We start from the raw sequence: 25436 nt of genomic DNA, 5'->3' as shown, positions 1-25436 counted from the left end.
GAAAAAAGATCAGATTTCAAATATCAGAAAATGTGCTTCTCTTGATTCCTCTTTCATATCTTCACTAAATAGAGGATACATTTGATATTATATGAGATCAACCAATCTAAAGTATTTTATTTATAACACAATCCTAAACTTGGTGGTTATAATAAGAAATATTATTTGAAGTAAATTCTTTGGATTTAGCATTAGAGAGAAAAAGGCCAACATTACTTGTAAATGCCAACCACAGGAATTTAATAATTTAAAATAACAGAACAGTTTAGTCAAACTGTTCTCCTACTACATAGAGTTTACTGGTTTAATTAACTGAATCAAAAGGTTTTGTTTATATCATGTGAATCCCCAGTACTGCAGATAGTTTCATCATTTCAGGGCATCCATTCTAAGAACGATAAATAAGCCCACTTATTAAAAAAAAAAAGGTTCTCTGTAGAATCATAAAAACTCTATGCTACTTCATGTCAAACCTGTAATGAAGCTTCCTTATTTTATTTAATGTGCTGTGAATTTTTGCCTTTGCAAAAATTATAACAGTGAGAAAATTATGGCGGCGGGCAGGGGGGGATGTAATCTAGCCAACCCCATCACGCCTTTACCCTTCAAGCTGCCCTTAAGTATTCCTGGGTTTATGGCAAGCTAACTTTGGGAGACATTTAGTTTATAGTTTAAGTGGTAATAGTACTTACCCCAAACTCAACCACCTTTGTGAAGTTAATGACAGACCACCAGGCTAGGAGGATAGAGGAGCCACAATTCTGCTAATGTGTAGATATAAATGATAGCCGGCCATGATTCTAGAGGTCACAAGATATGCAACTTCCCCAGTTACTTCAGCAGGTAACATCACTATTATAGAATCTAAGATTGGCCTTTTGAGATAGCATTTCAGTTTTTTTGCATGTCTGACAACCGATAGCTCCATCTGGATGCACCAACCACTCCTGTGGCCCCACCCAGAAGTGGCTCAGTGAAAGAGGCCAGCTTAGACTCCCTATGATTTCATCTCTGACCCAACCAATCAGCACTCCCCATAGCCTAGCCACTTGCTCACCAAGCTGTCTTTGAAAAACTCTCCAAGTCCTTGAGGAGATTGATTTGAGTAATAACTCCATTTCCTGAGTGGTGTGGCCAGCCTTGTGTTAATGAAATTTTTCTTCACTGCAATGACATGATCTCTGTGGCAATTGATTTTGTTTGTGCAGTGAGCAGGAAGAACTCGTTGGGATAAAAGGCATAGATGTGCCAATATAATTACTTTTCAAGCCCAAATAGAAATGATTTTTTTTTTTAATTTTCAACTTTTAAGTTCAGGGGTACATATGAAGGATGTGCAGCCTTGTTACACAGGTAAACATGTGCCATGGTGGTTTGCTGCACAGATCATCCCATCACCCAGGTATTAAGCCAAGCATCCATTAGCTATTCTACCTTATCTTCTCTCTCTTCTACCCTCCACCCTCTGACAGGCCCCAGTGTGTATTGTTCTCCAACATATATCCATGTGTTCTCATCATTTAGCTCCCACTTATAAGTGAGAACATGTGGTATTTGGTTTTCTGTTCTTGCATTGGTTTACTAAGAATAATGGCCTCCAACTCCATCCATGTCCCTGCAAAAGACATGATCTCATTCCTTTTCATGGCTGCATAGTATTCCATGGTGTATATGTACCACATTTTCTTTATCCAGTCTATCATTGATGGGCATTTAGGTGGATTCCATGGTTTTGCTATTGTGAATAGTGATGCAATGAACACACACATGCATGCATCTTTATAATAGAATGATTTATATTCCTTTGGGTATATACCAGTAATGGGATTGCTGGGTCAAATGGTATTTATACCTCTAGGTCTTTAAAAAGTCACCACACTGTTTTCTACAATGGTTGAACTAATTTACACTCCCAACAACAATGTAAAAGCATTTGTTTTTCTCCACAACCTCACCAGCATCTGTTGTTTTTTGGCTTTTTAGTAATAGCCATTCTGACTGGTGTGAGATGGTATCTCAATGTGCTTTTGATTGGCATTTCTCTAATGATCAGTGGTGTTGAGCTTTTCTTCATATGTTTGTCGGCTGCATGTATGTCTTCTTTTGAGATGTTTTTTTTCATGTCCTTTGCCCACTTTTTAATGGGGTTTTTTGGTTTTCTGGTAAATTTGTTTAAGTTCCTTATGGATGCTGAATATTAGACCTTTGTCAAATGGATAGATTGCAAAAATTTTCTCCCATTCTGTAGGTTGTCTGTTTACTCTGTTGATAGTTTCCTTTGCTGTGCAGAAGCTCTTTAGTTTAATTAGATCCCATTTGTCAATTTTTGCTTTGTTGTAATTGCTTTTGGTGTCTTCATCAAGAAATCTTTGCCAATGTCTATGTCCTGAATGGTATTGCCTGGGTTGTCTTCTACGGTTTTTATAGTTTGGAGTTTTACATTTAAGTCTTTAATCCATTTCAAGTTGAGTTTTGTAAGTGGTGTAAGCAAGGTGTATTTGTTCATTTTCACACTGCTATAAAGAACTACCTAAGACTTGGTAATTTATAAATAAAAGAGGCTTAATTCACTCACAGTTCCACATGACTGGGAAGTCCTCAGGAAACTTACAATCATTCCAGAAGGTGAAGGAGAAGCAAGGCACATCTGACATGGTGGCAGGAGAAAGAGCAAGGGGAGGAAGTGCCACACTTTTAAACTATCAGATCTTGTGAGAACTCACTATCATGATAACAGCAAAGGGGAAACTGTCCCCATGATCCAGTAACCTCCCAGTAGGTCCCTTCCTTGACACTTAGGGATTACTATTTGAATTACAATTCGAGATGAGATTTGGGTGGGGACACAGAGACAAACCATATCATTCTGCCCCTGGCTCCTCCCAAATCTCATGTCCTTTTCACATTTCAAAACACAACTATGCCTTCCCAACAGTCTGCCAAAGTCTTAACTCATTCCAGCATTAACCCAAAAGTCTAAGTCCAAAGTCTCATCAGAGATAAGCGAAGTCCCTTCCAACTATGAGCCTGTAAAATAAAAAACAAATTAGTTATTTCCAAGATACAATGGAGGTACAGACATTGGGTAAATGTTTCTGTTCCAAATAGGTAAAACTGGCCAAAACAAAGGGGCCACAGGCACTTTGTTTTCAAGTCTGAAACCTGGCAGGGCACTCATTAAAGCTTAAAGCTCCAAAATAATCTCCTTTGGCTCCATGTCTCACATCCAGGGCACAGTGATACAAGGAGTGGTCTCCCAAGGCCTTGGGCAGCTCTGCCTCTGTGGCTCTGCAGGGTATAGCCCCCACAGCTGCTTTCATGGGCTGGCATTGAATGCCTACGGCTTTTTCAGGTGTACGGGGCAAGATGTCAGTGGATCTACCATTCTGGGGGCTGGAGGATGGTGGCCTTCTTCTCACAGCTCCACTAGGCAGTGCCCCAGTGGGGACTCTGTGTGGGGACTCCAACCCCCCATTTCCTTTCTGCATTGCCCTAGTAGAGGTTCTCCATGAGGGCTCTGCCCCTGCAGCAGACTTCTGCCAGGACATCCAGGTGTTTCCATACACCCTTTGAAATCTAGGCAGAGGCTCCCAAAGCTCGGCTCTTGTCTTCTGTGTACCCACAGGCCCAACACCACATGGGAGCTGTCAAAGTTTGGGGCTTGCACCCTCTGAAACATGGACCAAGCTGTACCTTGGCCCATTTTAGTCATGACTGGAGCTGGAGCAGCCGGGATGCAGGGCACCAAGTCCTGAGACTGCACAGAGCAGCAGGGCTCTGGGCCTGGCCCACGAAACCATTTTTCTCTCTTAGACTTCTGGGTCTGTGATGGGAGGGGCTTCCATGAAGATCTCTGACATGCCCTGGAGACATTTTCCCATTTGTCTTGGCTATTAACATTTGGCTCCTGATTACTTATGCAAATTTCTGTAACAGGCTTGAATTTCTCCCCAGAAAATTGGGTTTTCTTTTCTATTGCACGGTCAGGCTGCAAATTTTCCAAACCTTTATGCTCTCTGATTCCTTTTTAAACCTAAGTTCTAATTTCAAACCATCTCTTTGTGAGCACATATAACTGCACACTTTCAGAAAAAAATGGGTCACCTCTTGAATGCTTTGCTGCTTAGAAATTTCTTCCTCCAGATACCCTAAATCATCTCTTTCAAGTTCAAAGTTCCACAGATCTCTAGGGCAGGGGAAAAACACTGCCAGACTCTTTGCTAAAGCATAGCAAGAGTCACCTTTGCTCCAGCTCCCAATAAGTTCCTAATCTTTATCTGAGACCACCTCAGCCTGGACTTTACTGTCCATATCACTATTAGCATTTTGGTCAAAGTGATTCAAGAAGTCTTTAGGAAGTTCCAAACTTTGTCACATTGTCCTGTTTTCTTCTGAGCCCTCCAAACTCCTCCAATCTCTGCATTTTACCTAGTTCCAAAGTCACTTCCACATTCTTGGGTATCTTTATAGGAGCACCCCACTCTACCAATACCAATTAACTGTATTAGTCTGTTCTCACAATGCTAATAAAATAAATCTTTATTAGCAGTAGAGGTATTCAAACTGAAAAAGATGCTTTAAAGCAAACATTTAGAAACCTTCTTGATTGGCTGCCCTCCAAACTAAAAAACTAGGTTATAATTTATTCTAACTATTAACCTTTTCCTTTTGTTTTCATAAAAATGGCCTAGGTCATGGGATAATCCACTAACTCAGTTTCTGGATTGTGAAACTTCTTGGGAAAGTTTATACCCTTAAAAAAATTATTTGATGTTATGACTGTTATATTCCTCATTTAACAAGGTGGCTGATTTTAACCTTGGCCATCTGATTCCAGAGAAGCTGACATTAACCACTACACAATATTGGTTCCCAGATGAGTACATGCAAATTGTTCTCTCTCCCTATGGTCTTCCTCTCTTTTTCCAAGATTCTTTATACTTTTTCTACCATCTGTTTATCCCCACACCCAATGCCAAGTACTTGAATCCATCCTGAAGTGGAATCTTCAAAGGCATCAAGGTTTTAAGCAAATATCCTGGCTTCAGTTTGATGGATGACATCAGATTGATATCGTGAATCTTCAAGTGAGGCTTTGAAGCCTTAATTTCTTCAAAACATGGTATTTACAAGACCAAAATCCCTTACTCTTGCTAATACTGACTGCCTGTTATTACGCTAAGTATCAATCTTTTTTTTTCAATCAACTCTCTGTTTTCACAGAAATGGGCAGAGTACAGACAAAGGAGTGAGAGGAAAAAAAATTTATCCTGCTACAATATCTGATGGCAAGTTCTTAGGTTGGCATCTTAGCCTTATGATGCTTTAAAAAGTCCAATCTGATATTTCTTATTAAAGTTCCAGTGAAGCCAACTTAAAAAGAGCCTTTATGGTTAATCACTACTCTTGCTACACTTATGTAAATAATCAGGACATGATGACAGTAGACTTATTTTGTAAACTAATCATTCTTACTGCAACTATCTTTGGCAGAAGTAGGGGTGGCTGTAGAGACAAAAATTATGTTCCAGTAGAAAACTATAGTACACCTGTTATTAGACTCTACTCCTATTTATTGTCTTTGAGGTTTTGCTATCTACCTGTAAATTTTAACTGACCCCGAATTCTTCTAATATTTGGCTAAGACTTTGCAAACCTCCTAAAACTAACATTTCAAATTTTCTTCCACTTTTCTGACATGGAATCACTAAAAATAAAGACTGCCCCTTTACTAAAGCCCTGTGAGCTAAAACTGGACTACTTGATATAAACTGCAGATAAATCATCATAACAGCTCATGTATGGACAACCTTCATGCTTGTTGCTGTGGGCCACTCAGCCATCACTGGAGGTATTCAAACTACAAAAGATGCTTTAAGGCAAACATTTAGAAACCTTCTTGACTGTTTGCACTCCAAACTAAAAAACTAGGTTATAGTTTATCCTATTAACCTTTTCCTTTTGTTTTCATTAAAAAGCCCTAGGTCATGGGATAATCTACCAACTCAGTTTCTGGATTGTGAAACTTCTTGGGAAAGTTGTAAACAGGAATATGGCGTGCTCAAGGTACACTACCCCAAAATATGACTGTAGAAGAACAGAATATGCCACCCTAAATCTTTGACATATTATTTTGAATGAGTTCTTTTGAGAAACACCAGACACAGGATTGGCCCTAAAAAATTACTTTTTTAGAGAGAGAAATTTACATCTGTAAAAGGAATCTTTATTTGTAAGAGTCTTTCTCCCTGCATCAGGAAGAAAAGGACACTAAATCACTAATGACTCTTAAACAAAATGGAAAAGGTATTGACTTAAGTTTGCATAATCATCCTTATCTATTGCAGATGGTGACTATCTGGGGCTGGTGTCAGATGGGTGGTTAAAATAATTTACCAAGACAGTTGGAGGTAAAGAAAGGCAGATTTATTAAAGTAGGAAAATGCATCCTAAGAAAGCCACAGGCAAATCAGCAAGAGAGGAGCTGACTACAAAGAGACAAAGGCTTGTTGGTGATTTTATAGCATGGTGCTTGTGCTGTGTGCTGAAGAGGGCTTTGTGCAATACAGATAATGTGTCAAGGTTTCAGTGAGCTAACTTGCATTTTTTGATCAGTAAAGAGTCTGGTGATAGCTGGACACATGAAGATTGTGAGTTATTTGTGTAGGAGAGCTATGTTTTCTGGACCATGAAGAAAGGTAGTCTTATACCTTATCTGCTTTTTCTTTTTGCTTTCCCTTGGTCCCACCAGCCTGATTCCCTTTCCCTAATTAGGATTCCCCATTACCTTTGTTTAAGATACTTTTCCTAGCTATCTCCTCTTAGCTGGGTCTTTCCCTACATCCTTCTTTCTTGTTTCAAAAAACAATGGCATTTATCCTAAAGTTTAAACTTTCTTTGAGATTTGCTCCACAGTTGTACTCATTTCTCTGGATCTTCTCCCATGTAACATGTAACATTAAGTATACATTTTAATAAACTTCTGCTTGTTAATCTGTCTTTTGTTACAAGGAATTTCAGTTAAGAACTACAGAGAAGAGAGAAAATTAGTTTTTCTTCTCTACAAGAACAAGAAACAAAATGAAATACATTCCCAATAGTTTCACAAAACAATTAAATCGTAACTAAATTTATAATAAACAAATTATTTTTGAAGACATTTGTAACAATAAAGGTACAAATCTTTTATCTTTTTAAATTTTTTGAGCTGAGAATTGTTGACTGCCAAGTCATTAGGGAATATCTCCAAGACTGGTTTTGTTTGAAAACTGTTGACTTGTTTCTCTGAAAGAAAAGTACAGCCACTATTGTTTACTATTGATAGGTTTGTAGGACTTTTCAATCTTTAATTTCCTTGTTTGATATAACAAATATTTATTTGAACACTAACAATACACAAGGCAAAATGCAAGGGATGGAGGGAAAACAGGACACAGAAATATGAAATATGTATTTTACATATATATGTGCGTATCACTTCATTTGGAGTGACAGAGAAGACATATGCATGTATACAAATAAAGATAACTAATGATATAAAACAACAAGTAAAATTCTAAATTACTCTTATAATTGTGTAGGGGAGAGAAAATTTTCTATCCTCTGAAGGTTCAATAATTGAATCTATGAAATAAACTGACAGTAGACAGTTTAGTAGGAGAAAAGCTATTTTAATTACACACAGGAGTCCCACAAAGTAGAGGACTTGAAGAGGGGCCAGATGATAGAATTTTTTATAGCATCCTGAGCTAAAGAAAGGAGTAGGGGTTGGTGGTTTATGGGGGATGGTGTCTATACAAGCTGCAGGACAGTAAGAGGAAGGAATGCATGGAGAACAAAGGTTGTCTTGTTATACAGATAACATCTCTCAGGTAATAAAAGTTGTCTCCAAGGATCTCATCGGAAGAAGAGGTGATGGATAGTTTGTGACAAAGTCTTTCTGGAGTGTGGTGTCTCCTGTGAGTTAATCTTCCTTCACTGATGAGATTCCCAGGGAGGATACCTATGACAATTGTGTTACTTTTTGGAGGCTCTATCTTCAGCCACTTACGGGAGTTCAGAGAGAGCCCTTTCTTGTATTTGCTGTTTCCCAAGTGCCCTCAGTTTGAAATAATTAGCATACCAAAATGGTACATTTTGAGGTTTACTGAGCCCCAACAACTGCTACTATGCAGGTTAAGTAGATAATTACCTTGAAGCTGCTGGAAATAAAAAAAAATCCATGCTTGCCTTTAGAGAACAATCAAATTTCTGTGATAGAAGCACATACATGACAGGATGGCCATTTGTGTTTCTCACAGCCCTGCCTCTTAAATTCAAACACTGTTTCATGGGAATTGTTAAGCCAGTAGTATGTTGGGGGTAGGCACCACAGAGATGAGAAAAGGAGCTGAATAGTATAGACATGTGAAACATGCAATTTAAGTATGCAGTGCAGTTTTACAACCTTATAAGAACAAATTATACTATTATACAGTAGGAGTAAATTTGAGCAACAGTTCAGTGTTTAAAATGTTAGTCTTCTGTCCTTTATTGCTGTATTTTATATATTGGGAGGAAAAGGCTGTGGAGAAGACAGTTGAGGAATGACAATCTAAGTGCCTATCTTGTACTTGCTTGTCTTTTCCATATTTGGAGGGCTTCAGCCATACCACAAAAGAGCAACAATGAAAAACTCAGGGAGTCCATTGAAGACAAATGGAGTAGTCTTTGGCAAGGACTTTTGGTTTTGCCTTTGTTCTGCCACCATAAGCTAAGTATATTGTGAAGGTCCCTTAATGTCTGAATCTGAGCTGCCTCATTTGTGAAATGAAGATAATAATGTCAACACAGGGTTATTATTGTAATAAACAATTGAGAAACAAGTGAAAATGCTTTGAAAAGGTGGAAACACATTATATGTGAAGGTGCTGCTGCTTTGTGTTGATGACAACTCGAAAACAAACACCGGGATATTTTCTCATGGAGGGAAGCTATCTTTGGGTCATGGAGATAAAACATTCTGAGAAATAATAGTTTAAATTATCTGTTTTCTTGTAGCCAGTACTACAGTTTCTGAGGAAAAAAAATCATTTCCATCAAGTAGATATTATTCTTTCCTGACTGAAAGACAAGAATATACAGTTTTCTTTCACCAATAGTGCCCTCAGTGTTTTGTCACAATTTTTCTCTCCAATTATTCTGAGACTATTTTTGAAAGGTAGCAGAAATTAACCTTTCTAAAATGACTCGTGTGTTTTCTTTTAAAAAGGAGTACACATTACTACAGGGTATTAGGTCCTACTTTCAACTTTACAGCTTTCAATGCTTCCTTCATCTATCATTTACATTTATCATTAGCTTTTGTGTTTCCTGAGGTAAACAGTGAAATTATCTCTTTTCTAGAGAGGCAGAAAGATGAGCAGAAAAGAGGGGCTCACTCTGATATACCATTCCTGAAGTGTGAATGATATTAGTGAATCCCATGATGGTCTAAGGCTTGGAGAAAAGATGAGATAGAGGGCAGTGGTCTTGTGATTCTCACCTCAGTCTCACTGGGACAGAAGAGTGTCCTCTTGCAGGTGGAGGTCACCAAAACAAATGACAGCTAAGTTCTAAAGCAGCCTAATCTCATTGTTCCCAGACATCGAGCCCAAGATGCTTCTGTTCTGAATATGATTGATCGTATTTCTATCCTCTGTGATTTAGCTTCCATCACTTTCTCCATCTTACTTTAAATTCAAAATATCTTTCAGTGCTCAAGTACTAACCAGGTTATAAAGTCCTAAACCAAATCATTTGATAAAAATGTGTGATATGCCTGACCATTTTGTTCTTCTTTCATGTTGCAGCCTTAATTTTCTAGCAGCTCTTTTAAGACTGAAGGTACTCCAATAGTTAACAAGTGATAGCTGTAATTGGCCTCAAGAGGATTCATGAGTCTCATGGGAGATTCTGCTTGGTGAAGGGGAAGGTCACCTTCATCTAATCTGAAATAAATTTGAGAGTCTCACAAACATGAATCCAGAATATTAATAAAAACAAAGAAAGAAGCACTGCCAAAAATGTTACCCAAGCAAATCTCTCAAGGGCTAGTCTTCTGGGACTGATAAAATCACGTACATTTGCTTAAAGCCTGTAGGAATCCTAGTGTGTCACAGCTGTGCACTTACCAAGTGTATTGACTCCGAATACAAAGTGAGAATAAATCTAAGATACAGCTCACATTGTGTTGTGCATGGGGAATAAGTTTGAAAGCAGGCTACAGGCCTGGTATGGGAAGACAAGGGAATGAGTAGTTCTTCAGCTGCAAATCTATTTTAGATACTCAGCAATGAGGTTGTGGATAAAATATATGAATAAAGGTGGGTACTGGTGATAATTTATTTTTGAAAGAAAAATGCCAAAATAGGGAGGCATTATCTATAAACACATAATTTCAGCACTGGTGGTTATTTCAGTCTTTGATAGGGCACAGGACACTTTGGATAACTGTTCCTCTAGGTGCTATCTCAGAGAACAAATTTATCATCAATCTTTGTGGCCTATTTTAATGGACAAAGACACAACTGAGATAGAGGAAAAAAATCAGAATTCTAGAGGAAAAAAATCAGAAACAAGGGCAATTATCCAGAATGAGTCTTTTTTTTTTGAGACAGGGTCTCACTCAGTCACTGAGGCTGGAGTGCAGTGGCACCATCTTAGCTCACTGCAGCCCAGGCCTCTTGGGTTCAAGTGGTCGTCCCACTTCAGCTTCCTGAGTATCTGGAACTACGGGTGCATGCCACCACACCCAGTTAAGTTTTGTATTTTTTGCAGTGATAGGGTTTTACCATGTTGTCCAGGCTGGTCTCAAACTCCTGAGCTCAACCGATCCTCCCGCCTTGGCCTCCAAAAGTGCAGGGATTAAAGGTGTGAGACACCACGCCAGGCCCAGAATGAGTCTTTATAAAGAAAAACAATGAGTCTATTACTGCTCAATTCTCCCCTTCACTCTGGCTTTCACAGGCCATGAGCCCCCGTGCTTTGTTATTCCTTTAAGTACACAGGATCCGTGAGACTCCCTGGTTCACCTGCTGACCTAAATTCTATACTATTTGGTCAGGCTGTAAATAATTAAATAGAAATTCTTGCTTTCACTTCATAATTATCGAAAGATACCCCAGCTTTTCCCAGGGTTCCTGGTTTAACCATGTGATATTTCAATTAGGAAGAAAATCTAGCTTTCTCTAGTATTGAAGAAATCAATTTAAAGTAAGTATTTGGACCAAATTTTCCAAATATTGGCTTCTTAATTTTTCCTGTTTTTTTTTTTTTTTAGTTCAGATAGATATGCTGTTCTTTATTTTAAGAAAAAGATTTTTTTCATAAAAAGAAAAATATTTTGAAAAACATTTTGTTAAATCTCTTGGGAGCATCTTCACCTGCTACATACAATAAAATAAGATACTCTGAAGACTAGAGGAGAATAAGTAAATAACAATTCATGTGGCAATTAGTATTTAGTGAGCTCCCAATATGTGCCAGGTATACAGTGGTACTTATAACTTCCAAGCATAATGAGAGCATTTGTAGTCTTTTGTATATGCAAGGAAACTAAGTTTCAGATAGGAAATAACTTAAGATCATACAGAAGGAGAATGTGGATTTGAACCCAGAATCTTTTCATACCTAAACTTGTGATTTTCCCACTTACCTATATTTCCTTTTCACCTAATATGTTTCTTAAGCTATGTGTTAAAAACAACACTAATAGCCCAAGTTTTTCTTGGAAGTGATTCGTTTGGGATGATTCTTTACACTCTCCCTTGTCGCTACTGGTATGCAGTGTCACCCTGGATCAGAAACCTTCAAGCATCAAATCAAATTCTTTTGCTTATTCAGATTTCTAGCCTTCTTCCCTCCTACCTCTGGCTCTCTTGGTGTGGCCCTTCCTTCCCTTTCTAATATTTTCTGCTTTAATTTCCCTTTACCCAATCAAGCCACAGTCAAACCAAATGACTAGCTGTCCTCTCTTCCTCTGTGCTTTCCCATCTCCATGCTTTTACTCAAGCCATTCACTCTACTGGAAATGACCTTACCCCTTCCTTACACCACATTCAGAAGCCTTGATCCTGCCATCTTTCTCAGCCCAGCTCAAGTTCTTCTCTTGCTTTTCTGACTGGAAGTAATTTCTCCCTCCTGCAAACCTTTATAGCACTCTCTTGGTATATTTCTCATGAACTCATCACTTTTTACTTTGTAATATCATTATTAATATTTGACTCTCATTTGCCCCTCTAGACTGAGTGAAGGATCTATGACTGATTCACCGTTTTGTCTTCCACAGAGCCTAGCTTCTATATTGAAGCTAACATAGATGTAAGAATGCTAGATTTTGAAAGAACACATAGTTAAATTTTAATTTCAAATGGAGAACAAATAATTTTTAAGTATATTTGGATATTTTTACATATTCAAATATTATATGAAACATACTTACATTAAAAAATCTTCATTCTTTATGTAAAATTCAAATTTAACTAAGTGTCCCATATTTTATCTGGCAATCCTCCCAACAAACCCTTATCAAGTAGTTTTTAAATAAGTGAATTGCATCTCAGTGGTTCAAATCTGCGACTACGGTATCATTAGCACTGGCTGAAGTAACTTCAAATAGTCGTAAATTAAGATAGCTTTGAAAAGAATCATAGTGGTAATTTAGTCCAATCTTCTAGCTTTTGGATTATTTTTTTAAAAACAGATCTCTCAGAGACTTGCTCCAACTCACACAACTAACACTCAATTACACACCTCTTTAAAATTGGAACTTAAAAATACAAAGTAGAATCATCAAAACGTCAGAGAGCTACAAGGATGAAGAGAACTTCTGTATACTTAAACTGTACTTCCGTATTTGCTCATTCACTCTTTTGAGACTGGCATTAGCAGCTCTATCAGTCCTTGTTTTACTGGTATACAATCAGGGGTTCCCAAACCCCCAGCTGCAGACAGGTACCGGTCTGTGGCCTGTTAGGAACCAGGCCACACAGCACGAAGTGAGTGGCAATGAGTAAGCATTACCACCTGCCTGAGCTTCACCTCCCATGAGATCAGCCGCACATTTGATTCTCAAAGGAGTGTGAACCCTATTGCAAACTGCTCATGCGAGGGATCTAGGTTGCACACTACTTATGAGAATCTAATTAATGCCTGATGATCTGAGGTGGAACAGTTTCATCCCAAAACCAATCCCCCCACATATCCAATGCCCTTGACACCCAACTCCTGCTCCCCTAACCCATCCCATGGAAAAATTGTCTTCCAAAAATGAGTCCCTGGTGCCAAAAAGGTTGGAGACCCACTGGTCTACATGTCTCGCTATACATTTGTACACATTGTTGCAAATTGTAAAGTCTTAAGAGTCAGTGACTGTTCTATCTGGTCACTGATTAATCTTGCCTGGTTAATGAAATATGATTATAAAAGGACCCCCGAGATATATTCATAGAACCAGGGAAGACATAAGCAAAATGATCTAGGTCAGAATTTTTATTTCCTGCACTTCTGGCAGCAATTTTCTTCCCTAAATCTCTAGTACTTCTCCTTAGGATACTCAGGGGCTCCTGCCTGTCAGGCTTCTTTCCTTGCAAGGCCTTCTCTCTCTGAAACTTCTTCCTTTCATCAGAACTTTCCTGTCCTGCTCTTATCTGCTCACCAGATGGAAAAACAGCTCGAGAAACTAATCTGAGCAAAGGTGTTAAAGGCTGACATGGATTTAATAGGTTTAATATGCATCTCCTCCAAGAAGCAGGTCACTTCCTGTGAAGACTACTCATTTCCAAGGAGGCTAACTGCTTCCTCCTGCGAGCTACCACCACACTTCTATCAACCTTCTAGTATAGTACTTCTCTGGCTGAAGTTTAATTCACTGTATATTAATATGCACACACAATGTCTTCTTCATATTTATACTGCCAGCACCTACTATAGCATCTACTTCATAGTAGGCAATCAATATATATTTGTTAAGTAAGTGTTTTGTTAACTTGATTTAAACAGGTGATCCCTAGATGATTAATAGTCAATACAATGATTCTTCAATGATTACCAGGGCCACACATTGGGAATAATCAGTAAAGAAGTTTTTAAGGTCTTGGTCTAACAAGTAGCCTTCAATTATGTGTAGCATTTCAGTAATAGCATTATTATTGGTTCAAGAGTGTTTATAAGACAGAGCGTTATAAAACTCGAACTACTTGGTTTCTTCTAATTATTGTCTCCAACCATACTATCTTAAACTTTTCTCTCTCATTTTCTTTAATGCCATCCTGGCCAGACCATATAACTTTCTGGTTACTTATAATAATTAAAATATAGATTTGTCTAGTTTAAAACAGAAGGGGAGAAGGTAAAGTATGGCACGCTCTTTCACTCCTTCCTTCCCTCTTTCTAGGTCTGTTTCTCTGAAGTTAGGGGCAGAAAGGAGGAACAGAAAAATCATAGGTCATCTTACAAAACCATCCATATACTGGACTGAGATGTAAGGCTTTTATGGAATGATCCTGGTTTGGAATTTTGGAATGGCTGTGTGCTGTCCTGGTGGCTTCTGTTGATTTGGTGGTCTCTGTAAGGACAGAGTACTCACTTTCAGAAGTGTCTAGTTGTCCTAAAGCTACTAGCTCTCCATCCCTGCTGCAATCTTTTTTTCTGTGTGGGGGTTCCCTCTCTTTGCCCTGTGGCTGTATGGGCTGCTCTAGAGATTCCGCACCCCACCCCAACCACTGTATCTTTTCACACAGAGCTTCAGAAACTATTGGTTCTCTTTCAAGTAGTCATTACTTTGGTGGCTTGCAGCCCTACACGCTACACTAGTAAGCTTTCTGCCTGCAGAACATCTAAATGATTAATAGGTACTTTCCCCCATGTTTGCAAACACACTTTTCCCACAAATTCCTTGACAAGCTCTCCTAAGGATTCTCTCTTCATGCTCCACTGTACTCCAGTGGGAGCTCTACAGTGGGCCTGCAGGTTCTACAGATCAGAAAGGAACAGGAAGACAGACTCTCCCGTTTGTTGGCATCTCTATCTACTACGATTCTCTTGTAGCACATTCCCCTCACTTGACTATCCTCTTAGCCAACTGTTCTTAAGTAGGCTCACTAGTCCTCAGCTGGTCAGCTTGGAGTACTGCTACAAAACTGTGCTCCAGGGTGCACCTTCTGCTGCTGGTATATAGCTACCTTCAGATCTGCTATGGAGTCTATAACACAGATTATTAAAAGTTGGCTATACATCTGTTTCTTATTTTTTTTAATCTTTTTTATGACTATATATCTTAAACAGTTTCACCATTAGAAAACTATCATGTTATCTGAAAACTTGGGGCTTGAGCACATTTTAATCATTTCTACACTGCTATTCCATTATTCTCATTTCAATTTTATCTTGTATATTCACTACATGCACAGCTTTAGGATTCACAAACACCGTCAGTCCTGGGTAAATGAGGATAATCCTCTATGTGCTGTTGACTGAAACCTTACCTTCCTCTGTGAGAGACCCGAAGTGTCACCAATTCAATTAACTTTCTCCTTTTTCCCTCTGAAGATATCCAGACAGTGCTTTTTAAGCGCTCTGTTTCTAAGAAAAATAAAATGAATCACATGTACTCAGCATGTTGCACTCAAAGAGCATTGGTAATATAAAAATAAGTAATTAGTACTCAGTTTTCAAAGGAGGTAAAAATCCAGGAATTGCATCTTGTTCTGAGGCAAGCTGGTATAGTTGTCCTGGTTTGAGCCATCAGGCTATTTATATAGAGCCTGCCCAGGAAGGCTTCTGGCTCATGATGCTGTGAGCCATGTTTTATGGGTTGAATTTTGTCCTCCAAAAGAGATATGTTGAAATCCTAATCCCAAATACTTCAGAATGTGACCTTATTTGTAAATAGGGTCTTTGTAGAGGAAATCATGTTAAACTAAGGTAATTAGTTTGGGTCTTACTCTAATATAATATGATCAACGTCCTTATTAAAAAAAGGAAATTTGGACATAAAAATACACACAAGAATGCCATGTGAAGATAAAGGATATTGGGGTGATACATCTACAAGCCAAGGAATGCCAAAGATGGCCAGCAAACCACCAGAAGTCAGGGAGAGGCATGGAACAAATTCACCCTCACAGCCCTCAGAAGGCATCAACCTTGCTGATATCTTGATCTAGTACTTCTAGGCTCCAGGACTGTGAGACAATGAATTTCTGTTGTTTAAGCTACCTAGTTGGTGGTACTTGTTATGGCAGCCCTAGCAAACTGATGCATTGTATCTTATTTCTAATCTCCTAATTTCTGAATTATATATATTCTGAATATATAAAAAGGGCTCACCTCCCACTTGGGAACAACTCCTTTAAGTGAGGGCTGAAACAGAGGGAAGAGCTACTGAGATTCTGATATGAGATGAGGTTCCTCAAAGCATGGTTTTCCTGCCCTTAGATCTCTAGCTGCTATCCCTCTCTATCACATCCCTTTTCTAAATCAAAGAGATAACAATGTCAAATAAAAATTGATTCTAGTGGATCCTCTACTTATTTTCTTCTCTGAAATGAAGTAATTTTCTTCCACATAAATCTAGGGGACTACATTGGCAAGTGGTAAAATAGTTGGAGAACTTAACAATGTCTTCTCAATTTTATGTGTGACATGAAAGTGAGAACTTTTTTTTTTAACAGAAAGGAAATATCAAATCATGTAGAAAAAGTCCCTCATTTTACTAAGTAGGAATCAATACCCAAATTATTTCTAGTCCATTAATCCTTCCATTGGGTCCCATGCCGGTTAAGGATGGGAGATGCAGAAGCCTGGGGATTAGGAAAGTACTGTACTTCTGCAACTTAATGGCAAGTGAGATAACTCTGGCTTTAAGAGTAATAATAATAAAAAAAGGAGCTTTAGTAACACACGACCGGTTCAGTGATGAGATCTGCAGCCAAAAGCAATGTCTAGTACATGAATCAGAAATTATTGATACTACTCATCACTGAAGTACAACGGAATTTCAAAGGAAAGAAGTAAATTAATATTTATTGACCACCTTCATTGTAACACTACTTTATATCCGTTATCTCATTTAAACTTCACCACAGCAGCCTTATTAGTAACCATATTTTATAGAAGAATAAACTGAGACTTAAAGATGTTTAGAAACCTTATCCAGAAAACAATGAGCAGTAACTGGCAGAAATGAGATAGAAACTTACATCTGCATCAGCCTGCCAGGATAGCAGTTGTTCTTTTTTTTTTTTTTTTTTTTTTGAGACAGAGTCTTGCTCTGTCGCCCAGGCTGGAGTGCAGTGGCGCGATCTCGGCTCAAGCAGTTGTTCTTAACTCCATGAACCATCTGCATCCTAATCACTTGCAGAACTACTTTAAAGTGTGAGTTTAAAGTTCCTAAACCCAGAGATCCTGATTCAGTTGGTCTGTGGGTGGGGTCCAAAAATTTGAGTTTCAAACAAGTTCAGCATCACATTTAATTTTTACACAAGTCAGCAGTGTGCTACATTTAAAAAAGTTATTCTTTGAAAATGATTCTCAAGTGATTCCTAATCTTTTACGTATTAGTTCAGATTAGTCACTATACCATAGAAACTGTGCCATTCTAAAATAGAATGAAAATAACCCCTCCCCATTTCAGTGTTTACCAGCATATTGTGTGACACAATAAGTATTTAATAAGTTCCAACTATGAGATTATTTGAATAAGTACAAGGAAAAGTTAGACATTGACACAGGATGGACAATGTTGTACTTTGACAAATAGAAACATTTAAAAATTATCATCTATTATAATCATCTAGAAAAAGAGATAACTTGACACAAAAAATATAGGAAAGGCATAATATTAAACTGTTTTATAAAGCAAATAAATTTAGTTTTATAAAAAACTTACTTCACTGTCCTTATTTTTCTCATTTAAATTAACAAAACTTCATCAGGAACCAAAACAGGTCAATGGATTGAGCCATGCCAATAGTTCACTGTCATGAGAATAAAAAGTCCAAAGAAGACTCAGTCTTTGACTTTAAAGGTATTGCAATTTAATTAAGATAATCAAATTTACCTGCATGAAATGACTCAAAACCAATATAAAATAGTATATAATTATGTACAGGCATACGTCAGAGATATTGCAGGTTCAGTTCCACACCACTGCAATAAAGTATCACAATAAAGGGAATGACACAAATTTTTTGGTTTCTCAGTGCATATAAAGAGTTATGTTTACACTATAGTCTGTTAAATGTGCAATAACATTATGTCTAAAAATATACAAATCCTAAGTTAAAAATACTTTATTGCTAAAAAATGCTAATGCTCATATGAGTCTTTAGTGAGTCATCACCTTTTTGCTTATAGAGGGTCTTGCCTTGGTATTGATGACTACTGACTGATCAGGGTGGTGACTGATAGGCCAGGTACAGTGGCTCATGACTGTAATCCCAGCACTTTGGGAGGCTGAGGTAGGAGGATCACTTGAGCTGGGGAGATAGAGGTTACAGTGAGCTATGGTAGTGCCACTGCACTCCCACTTGGGTGACAGAAAAAAAAGGGGGGGTGGCGGTTGCTGAAGGTTTAGATGGCTGCAGCAATTTCTTAAAATAATACAACAAATGAAGTTGGCCACATCAGTTGACTTTTCATGAAAGATTTCTCTGCAGAATGTGATGGTGTTTGATAGCATTGTACCCATAGAACTTCTTACAAAATTGGAATCAGTACTCTCAAACCCTGCCATTGCTTTACCAACAAAGTTTTGTAATATTCTAAATCCTCTGCTGTCATTTCAACAATGTTTAGAGAATCTTTACCAGCAATAGATTCCATCTAAGGAAACCTTTTTTTTTTTCTTATCCACAAGAAACAACTCCTCATCCATTCAAGTTTTATTATAATATTGCAGCAATTTAGTCACATCTTCAGGTGCCACTTCTAAATCTAGTTCTCTTGCTATTTCCATCACATCTTCAGGTACTTCCTCCACTAAAGTCATGAAGTCATTCATGAGGCCTGGAATTAACTTCTTCCAAATTCCTATTATAATAAATTGACATTTTGACCTCCTCCCATGAATCACAAATAATCTTAATGGCATCTAGAGTGGTGAATCATTTCCAGAAAGTTTTCAGTTTACTTTGCCATATCTATAAGAGGAATCACTGAAGCAGGTCTAGCCTTATGAAATATATTTCTCAAATAATAAGATTTGAAGTTTGAAATTATTCCTTGATCCATGGGCTGCAGAATAGATGTTGTATTAGCAGGCAAGAAGCAATATTAATCTCCTTGTAAATCTCAGTCAGGGCTCTTGGGTGACTAGGAACATTATTAATGAGCAGTAATATGAAATAAATCTTTTTTTTCCGGTCTCAACAGAGTCTCAATAGGGAGCTTAAAATATTCAGTAAACCATGCTTTAAATAGATGTGCTGTCATCCAGGATTTGTTGTTCCATTGACAGAGTAGAGGCCGAGTAGATTCAGCATAATTCTTAAGGGCTGTAGAATTTTCAGAATGGTCAGAGAGCACTGGCCTCAACTTAAAGTCACCAGTTGCATTATCCTCTAACAAGAGTCATTCTGTCCTTTGAAGCTCTGCAGCCAGGCATTGACTTCTCTTCTCTAGCTATCAAAGTCCTTAGATGGGCCGGGCGCGGTGTCTCACGCCTATAATCCCAGCACTTTGGGAGGCCGAGGTGGGTGGATCACGAGGTCAGGAGATCGAGACCACGGTGAAATCCCATCTCTACTAAAAAATACAAAAAATTAGCCGAGCGCAGTGGTGGGTGCCTGTAGTCCCAGCTATTCAGGAGGCTGAGGCAGAAGAATGGCATGAACCCGGGAGGTGGAGCTTGCAGTGAGCAGAGATCGTGCCACTGCACTCCAGCCTGGGCGACAGAGCGAGACTTCATCTCAAAAAAAAAAAAAAAAAAGTCCTTAGATGACATCTTCTTTCAAAAGAAGGTGTTTTGTCTACATTGAAAATCTGTTATTTAGGGTAGTCGCTTTCATCATCTTATCAAGATTTTCTGCATGATCTGTTGCAGCTTCTACCTTAGCACTTGCTGCTTCACTTTATACTTTGTATTAGTCCATTTTCATACTCCTATAAAGAACTGCCTGAGACTGGGTAATTTATAAAGAAAGAGGTTTAATTGACTTACAGTCCAGCTTGGCTGAGGAGGACTCAGGAAACTTACAATCATGGTGGAAGGCAAAGGGAAAGCAAGGCACCTTCTTCACAAGGCAGCAGGAAAGAGAAATGCTGAGCAAAGGGGGAAGAGCCCCTTATAAAACCGTCAGGTCTCATGACAACTCACTATCACAAGAACAGAATGGGGGAAATCACCCCATAATCCAATTACCTCCACCTGTTCTCTCCCTTGACACGTGGGGATTATGAGGATTATAATTCAAGATGAGATTTGTGTGGGGACACAAAGCCTAACCATAACACACTTTTATGTTATAAAGATGGCTTTTTTCCTTAAGCCTCATAAACCAACCTCTGCTAGCTTCAAACTTTTCTTCTTCCTCCTGTCTCACAGCCTTCATATAATTAAAGAGAGCTAGTGCCTTGCTCTGGATTAGGCTTTGGTTTAAGAAAATGTGGTGGCTGATTTGATCTATCCAGACCACTCAAACTTTCTCCATATCAGCAATATGGCTGTTCTGCTTTCTTATCACTTGCGTGTTCACTGGACAAGCACTTTTAATTTCCTTCAAGAACTTTTCCTTTGCATTCACAAATTGGCTGTCTGGCACAAGAGGCCTAGCTTTTGGCCTATCTTAGCTTTTGATATGCTTTCCTCACTAAGTTTAATCATTTTTAGTTTTTACTTTAAGTGAGACATTTGACTCTTTCACTTGAAGGCTTGGAGGACATTATATGGTTATTAATTGGCCTAATTCAAATATTGCTGTGTCTCAGGAAATAGGGAGGCCCAAGGAGAGGGAGAGAGATGGGAAAATGGCTGGTCAATGAAGCAGTTAGAACACACTCAATATTTACTTATTAAGTTTATTCTCTTATATGGGTGTGGTTCTTGGTGCCCCAAAACAATTATAATAGTAACATCAAAGATTACTGATTGCAGATCACCATAATAGATATATAATTAAAAAGTTTAAAATATTGAGAGAATTACCAAAATGTGACAAAGACACAAATTGAGCACATGCCACTGTTAACAATGGCACTGATAGACTTGCTGAATATGGGGCTGCCACATACCTTTAATTTGTCAAAAATGCAGTATCTGCAAAGCATAATAAAGTGAAGTACAATAAAACAAGATATGTGAAGTGCAATAAAAGATATACTTATATATAATTGATATGGTTTGGCTTTGTGTCACCACCCAAATCTCACCTTGAACTGTAATCCCCAGGTGTTGAGGGAGGGACCTGGTGGGAGGTGACTGGATCATGGGGGTGGTTTCCCGCATGCTGTTCTCATGATAGTGAGTGAGTTCTCATGAGTTCTGATGGTTTTATAAGCGGCTTTTCCCCCTTGGCTTCCTTCACTTGCTCTGTCACCTGCTGCCATGTAAGACATGCCTGCTTCCTCTTCCACCATGATTGTAAGTTTCCAGAGGCCTCCCCAGCCATGCTGAACTGTGAGTCAACTAAACCGCTTTTCTTTATAAATTACTCAGTCTTGGGCAGTTCTTTATAGTAGTGTGAGAATGGACTAATACAATAATTATGTGGGACAGATAGTAATTATATGTAATGGGAGACAGAAAGATCTGTATGAAGTGAAGTGGCAACTAAAGGATTGGTGAAAGAAGTGGTAGCTGAACTAAATTTGGCTAGGTTGAAAAGAGGGCAAAGGGAATCCTAAATGGAAAAGGAGCAAGGCGCACAGGGTAGAAGTAAGCTACTGAAAATGACAGTGATATGAACCAGGATTGTTTAAGGAAACTAGCCTGATTAAAGCAGAGAATACATTTTAAACAGTATTGGATGATTAGGTTAGATAAAAAAAGGTAGATTGTGATGATGTGAAAAATGGATTACTAGACAGGAGTCTGGACTCCAGCAGATATAAGAGCATTACAGTTTCTCACACAGGGAAGAATCCAAAGTGAAAACATTATTTTGTACTGGTAAGTAATCTGTCCTAACTTTTGGTTGTGAAAACACAGGGTCTGACAAGTTCAAGTATAAAATGAATTCTGGTTGATGGCATGATGGCTATTGTATTTGTAATCCACACAAAATCTCTGCAATATCTGCCAAGTCTGATTTATCTTGAGATTAGAATCTTAGTTTAAACTTCTACTTTCTACTTAGCTAACTACCTGCATGGTTTCCCATTCTACTTTCTGTCTTTCAACCTAAAATAAAAATATAACAGGGTGAAATAAAATGTACTAATTCCCCATATAACGTTACACCTGAGCTGTGGTAAGGGGATAAACAGTGACTTCAGATAAATAGTTCAATATCAATTGGGGTAGAAATGTCTCTTAACACAATATAGTCTGGTTTATTCTAAAGAAATAATGTCAAAATTATGTTACTATAAATTCCTCATGCAGAAAAATAGTTATTTTCTTTAAAAAATTAATCCTCAGGGTAGAATAAATGGTTAAATGTGTTTTGTTTTAGTTAATACTAACTCTAGGAGAAAATCTTCAGAAAATCCCTAGCCAATGAACAGAACCAGAGGCAACTAGCAATCAACAAATCACTAAGCTGTGAAATATTTAACACAAAGGAAGAAAACTGAGAGAGAACTTTATTCTCTCTTTGGAGTGATAGGAGATTCTAGGAAAGAAAGGGATGGGAGAGACCATAGAGGCTTCCAGCGGAATGAAAAACAGTCAGGAATGAGACAATACATATGTAGGACATCTCTGAAGGCCTAGAAGGTCTGTGTGAGACTGCCAACCCACCCAAAGGCTTATGGAGGGAGAGAGACACACAATCCCTTGAACAACAAAGCATAGCAAAAAAATTCAAAGTATCCAATCAACTAAATCCTTCCCCACGGAACTGAGGAATCCTTCATGGGTCTACGTATTTTGTGTTGTACTGTAGGGAAGTGGTAGAATAGTAGGTATCTAAGGATACAATCCTTTCTAGAAGGATTCAGGGATAAAATCTGTAGAACATAAAAAGGGTCTGCTGCACAGGTTACAAAAATTAACACTGCCTCCACCAGTGTAAGGGTTTGAGATTAGGAAGCACAGTATAGGAGCTAGGGACAGAGCTTCTAACATTAATTACTTGGGTTCAACTTTTCTCTTCCTGGTTTCCTAGATACATGACCTTGAGCTAGTTGTTCCAGTTTTCTTAAAGTAAATAAGGGGTGTGTGTGTGTGTGTGTTTATAAATGGAATAGGAAGAGAAACTACTTCATGCAGTTGTTGTGATAATTAAATGAGGTAATACATGGAGAAGACCTGGCATCTGGTACATCTTCTGCAAATATGCACTATCATTATTATAAAATATTGTATAAAGGTGTATAAATGGAAATTATCTTAATGGATTGTCCTAGGAACAATATTCAGGTATTAATTTTGAATAGATATGGTCAATCTGTGTTTACGAGGTTGAACTTGCTTAATAAAGAGTAAAGAAAAACTGGCAGTCGATTTTTCCAAAGACTAAAGATGAAATGAGATAATATTACTTGGTACTTATATAGAAATGCATAGACTTAGACCCCTTTTTGAGAAAATAGGATTAGAAAAAGATATAGAGAACTTAGAAGTGATTTTCTCCTAACGGTCCATATTAGAAAATGTACTCTAGACAATATAAATCACTATCATAAAGAATTCATGAGAATGATAACATGGCACCAGAACTGTGACAAAACACCAATGAAACAAAACAACAACCAAAAAAACCTACTTATCCCCAAATTTTTCTGATTTATGATAGTTATTATGGGTTTCATTTTTTAAAAATTCCCCTTCTGCTATGGCATGAATGTTTGTGTCTCCCCAAAATTCATATTTTGAAATTCCAACTCCCAAGGTGATATTAGGAGGTGGGGCCTCTGAGAAATGATTAATTAATGACAGGGGAGCCTTCATGAATGGGACTAGTGCCCTTAAAAAAGAGGTCCAACAAAGCTCATTCAAGCCTTCCGTTATGCGAGGGCACAGCTAGAAGATGCCATGTATGAACCAGAAAGCAAGCCCTCACCAGACATCAAAGCTGCCAGAGCCTTGATCTTTCCAGCCTCCAGAACTGTGAGAAATACATTTCTGTTGCTTATAAGGTACCCAGTTTGTGGTAGCTTGTTACAGCGGCCTGAACGAACTAAGACACCCTTCTAAAATGTGTTATAACTGACTAATTTAAAAATTAGAGTACAATCACTGCTCGGGTGACACATGCACTAAAATCTCGGAAATCACTAATAAAGTATTCAACCATGTAACCAAAAATGACCTGTGCCCCAAAAACTATTCAAATAAAATTAGAATACATTAAGATCAGTATTTTTCTTGAGAATCTCATTAACTCATTTGAAATAACTGAAAAATAGCACTGGATATTGTAATACTAATATTGAAAATATACAGAATATAAAAATTGAAGTTAGTCCGGGTATGTTGGCTCATTCCTGTAATTCCAGCACTTTGGGAGGCCAAGACAGGAGGACTGCCTGAGGCCAGGAGTTCGACATCAGCCTGGCCAACATAGTGAGACCCCATCTCTATAAAAGAAAACTGAATTTTAAAAAGTCACATTGAACAAAAAATTTTAAGAATATCTAATTTGTTTCAGCCGATAATTCCTAAGGTTCTCTATACTAACTATATTAAAATAATAGAGCTTGCTGTGAAAGTTGGGGAAATGATACTAGAGAGGTTAGAGTTTAATATAGCAACTTTTTGCTTCCCTGGATCTTGTTTAGAGCTCACCACAAATTAGCAAAGAATAGGTACTTTATAGTTCCAAACTAAGAATTCCATGCGAGTCCTTAACAAAGATACTGTATTGCAAATGTACAGCTCAGTTCTCAAATCCACTAATAAAGATGAACACAGCTGAGAAGTCAAGTGGATTAACAGGCTTGTAATGATGAAAGGGTAATAAAGAGCAGATAGCTATTTTGAATTCAATGCTATTTTTCTTCTTAACCCTGGGCTCTAAACATGTATTCTAATGCCAATAAATTTAGAATCTAATTTTTTTCATCCAGAACATTGTGTTCAATGTTTATCACTCTAATTTACTTTTATGAATGAAAATGAAATAAAACTTTCAAAATATGTAAGGTTAACATTAATGCAACAGCGCCACCCAGTGAATATGCTGTATATTCAAAAGTGTTACTAGAATTTACCATTTTCTTTAAATACTAGTGTACTTTCAAAATATCTATCGCCTCAACCATTTATATAAAATTATACACTACAATACTAACTCAAAAATATATAAAAGCATTAT

At 37.9% G+C, this 25436-nt stretch overlaps 1 long non-coding RNA gene across 3 annotated transcripts; it reads right to left on the bottom strand.

The window, feature by feature from the left end:
- Nucleotides 1-490: 490 nt before the first annotated feature.
- Nucleotides 491-19938, bottom strand: LOC129049012 (uncharacterized). Of its 3 annotated transcripts, XR_008511726.2 has the most exons (5): nt 17909-19938; nt 17220-17438; nt 15504-15600; nt 10812-10922; nt 491-3027 (listed from the first exon to the last, which is right to left on the bottom strand). It is a non-coding gene; the product is annotated as an uncharacterized LOC129049012 (long non-coding RNA). The 3 variants fall into 3 exon arrangements; XR_010141293.1 differs by lacking the exon at nt 491-3027 and having other exon boundaries at nt 7650-10922; XR_008511725.2 differs by lacking the exons at nt 491-3027; nt 17909-19938 and having other exon boundaries at nt 7650-10922; nt 17220-17793.
- Nucleotides 19939-25436: the final 5498 nt, after the last annotated feature.

This window comes from Pongo abelii, chromosome 1, assembly GCF_028885655.2.
Source record: "Pongo abelii isolate AG06213 chromosome 1, NHGRI_mPonAbe1-v2.0_pri, whole genome shotgun sequence".
NCBI lineage: Eukaryota > Metazoa > Chordata > Mammalia > Primates > Hominidae > Pongo > Pongo abelii.
This window is presented reverse-complemented; position numbering and strand designations above follow the sequence as displayed.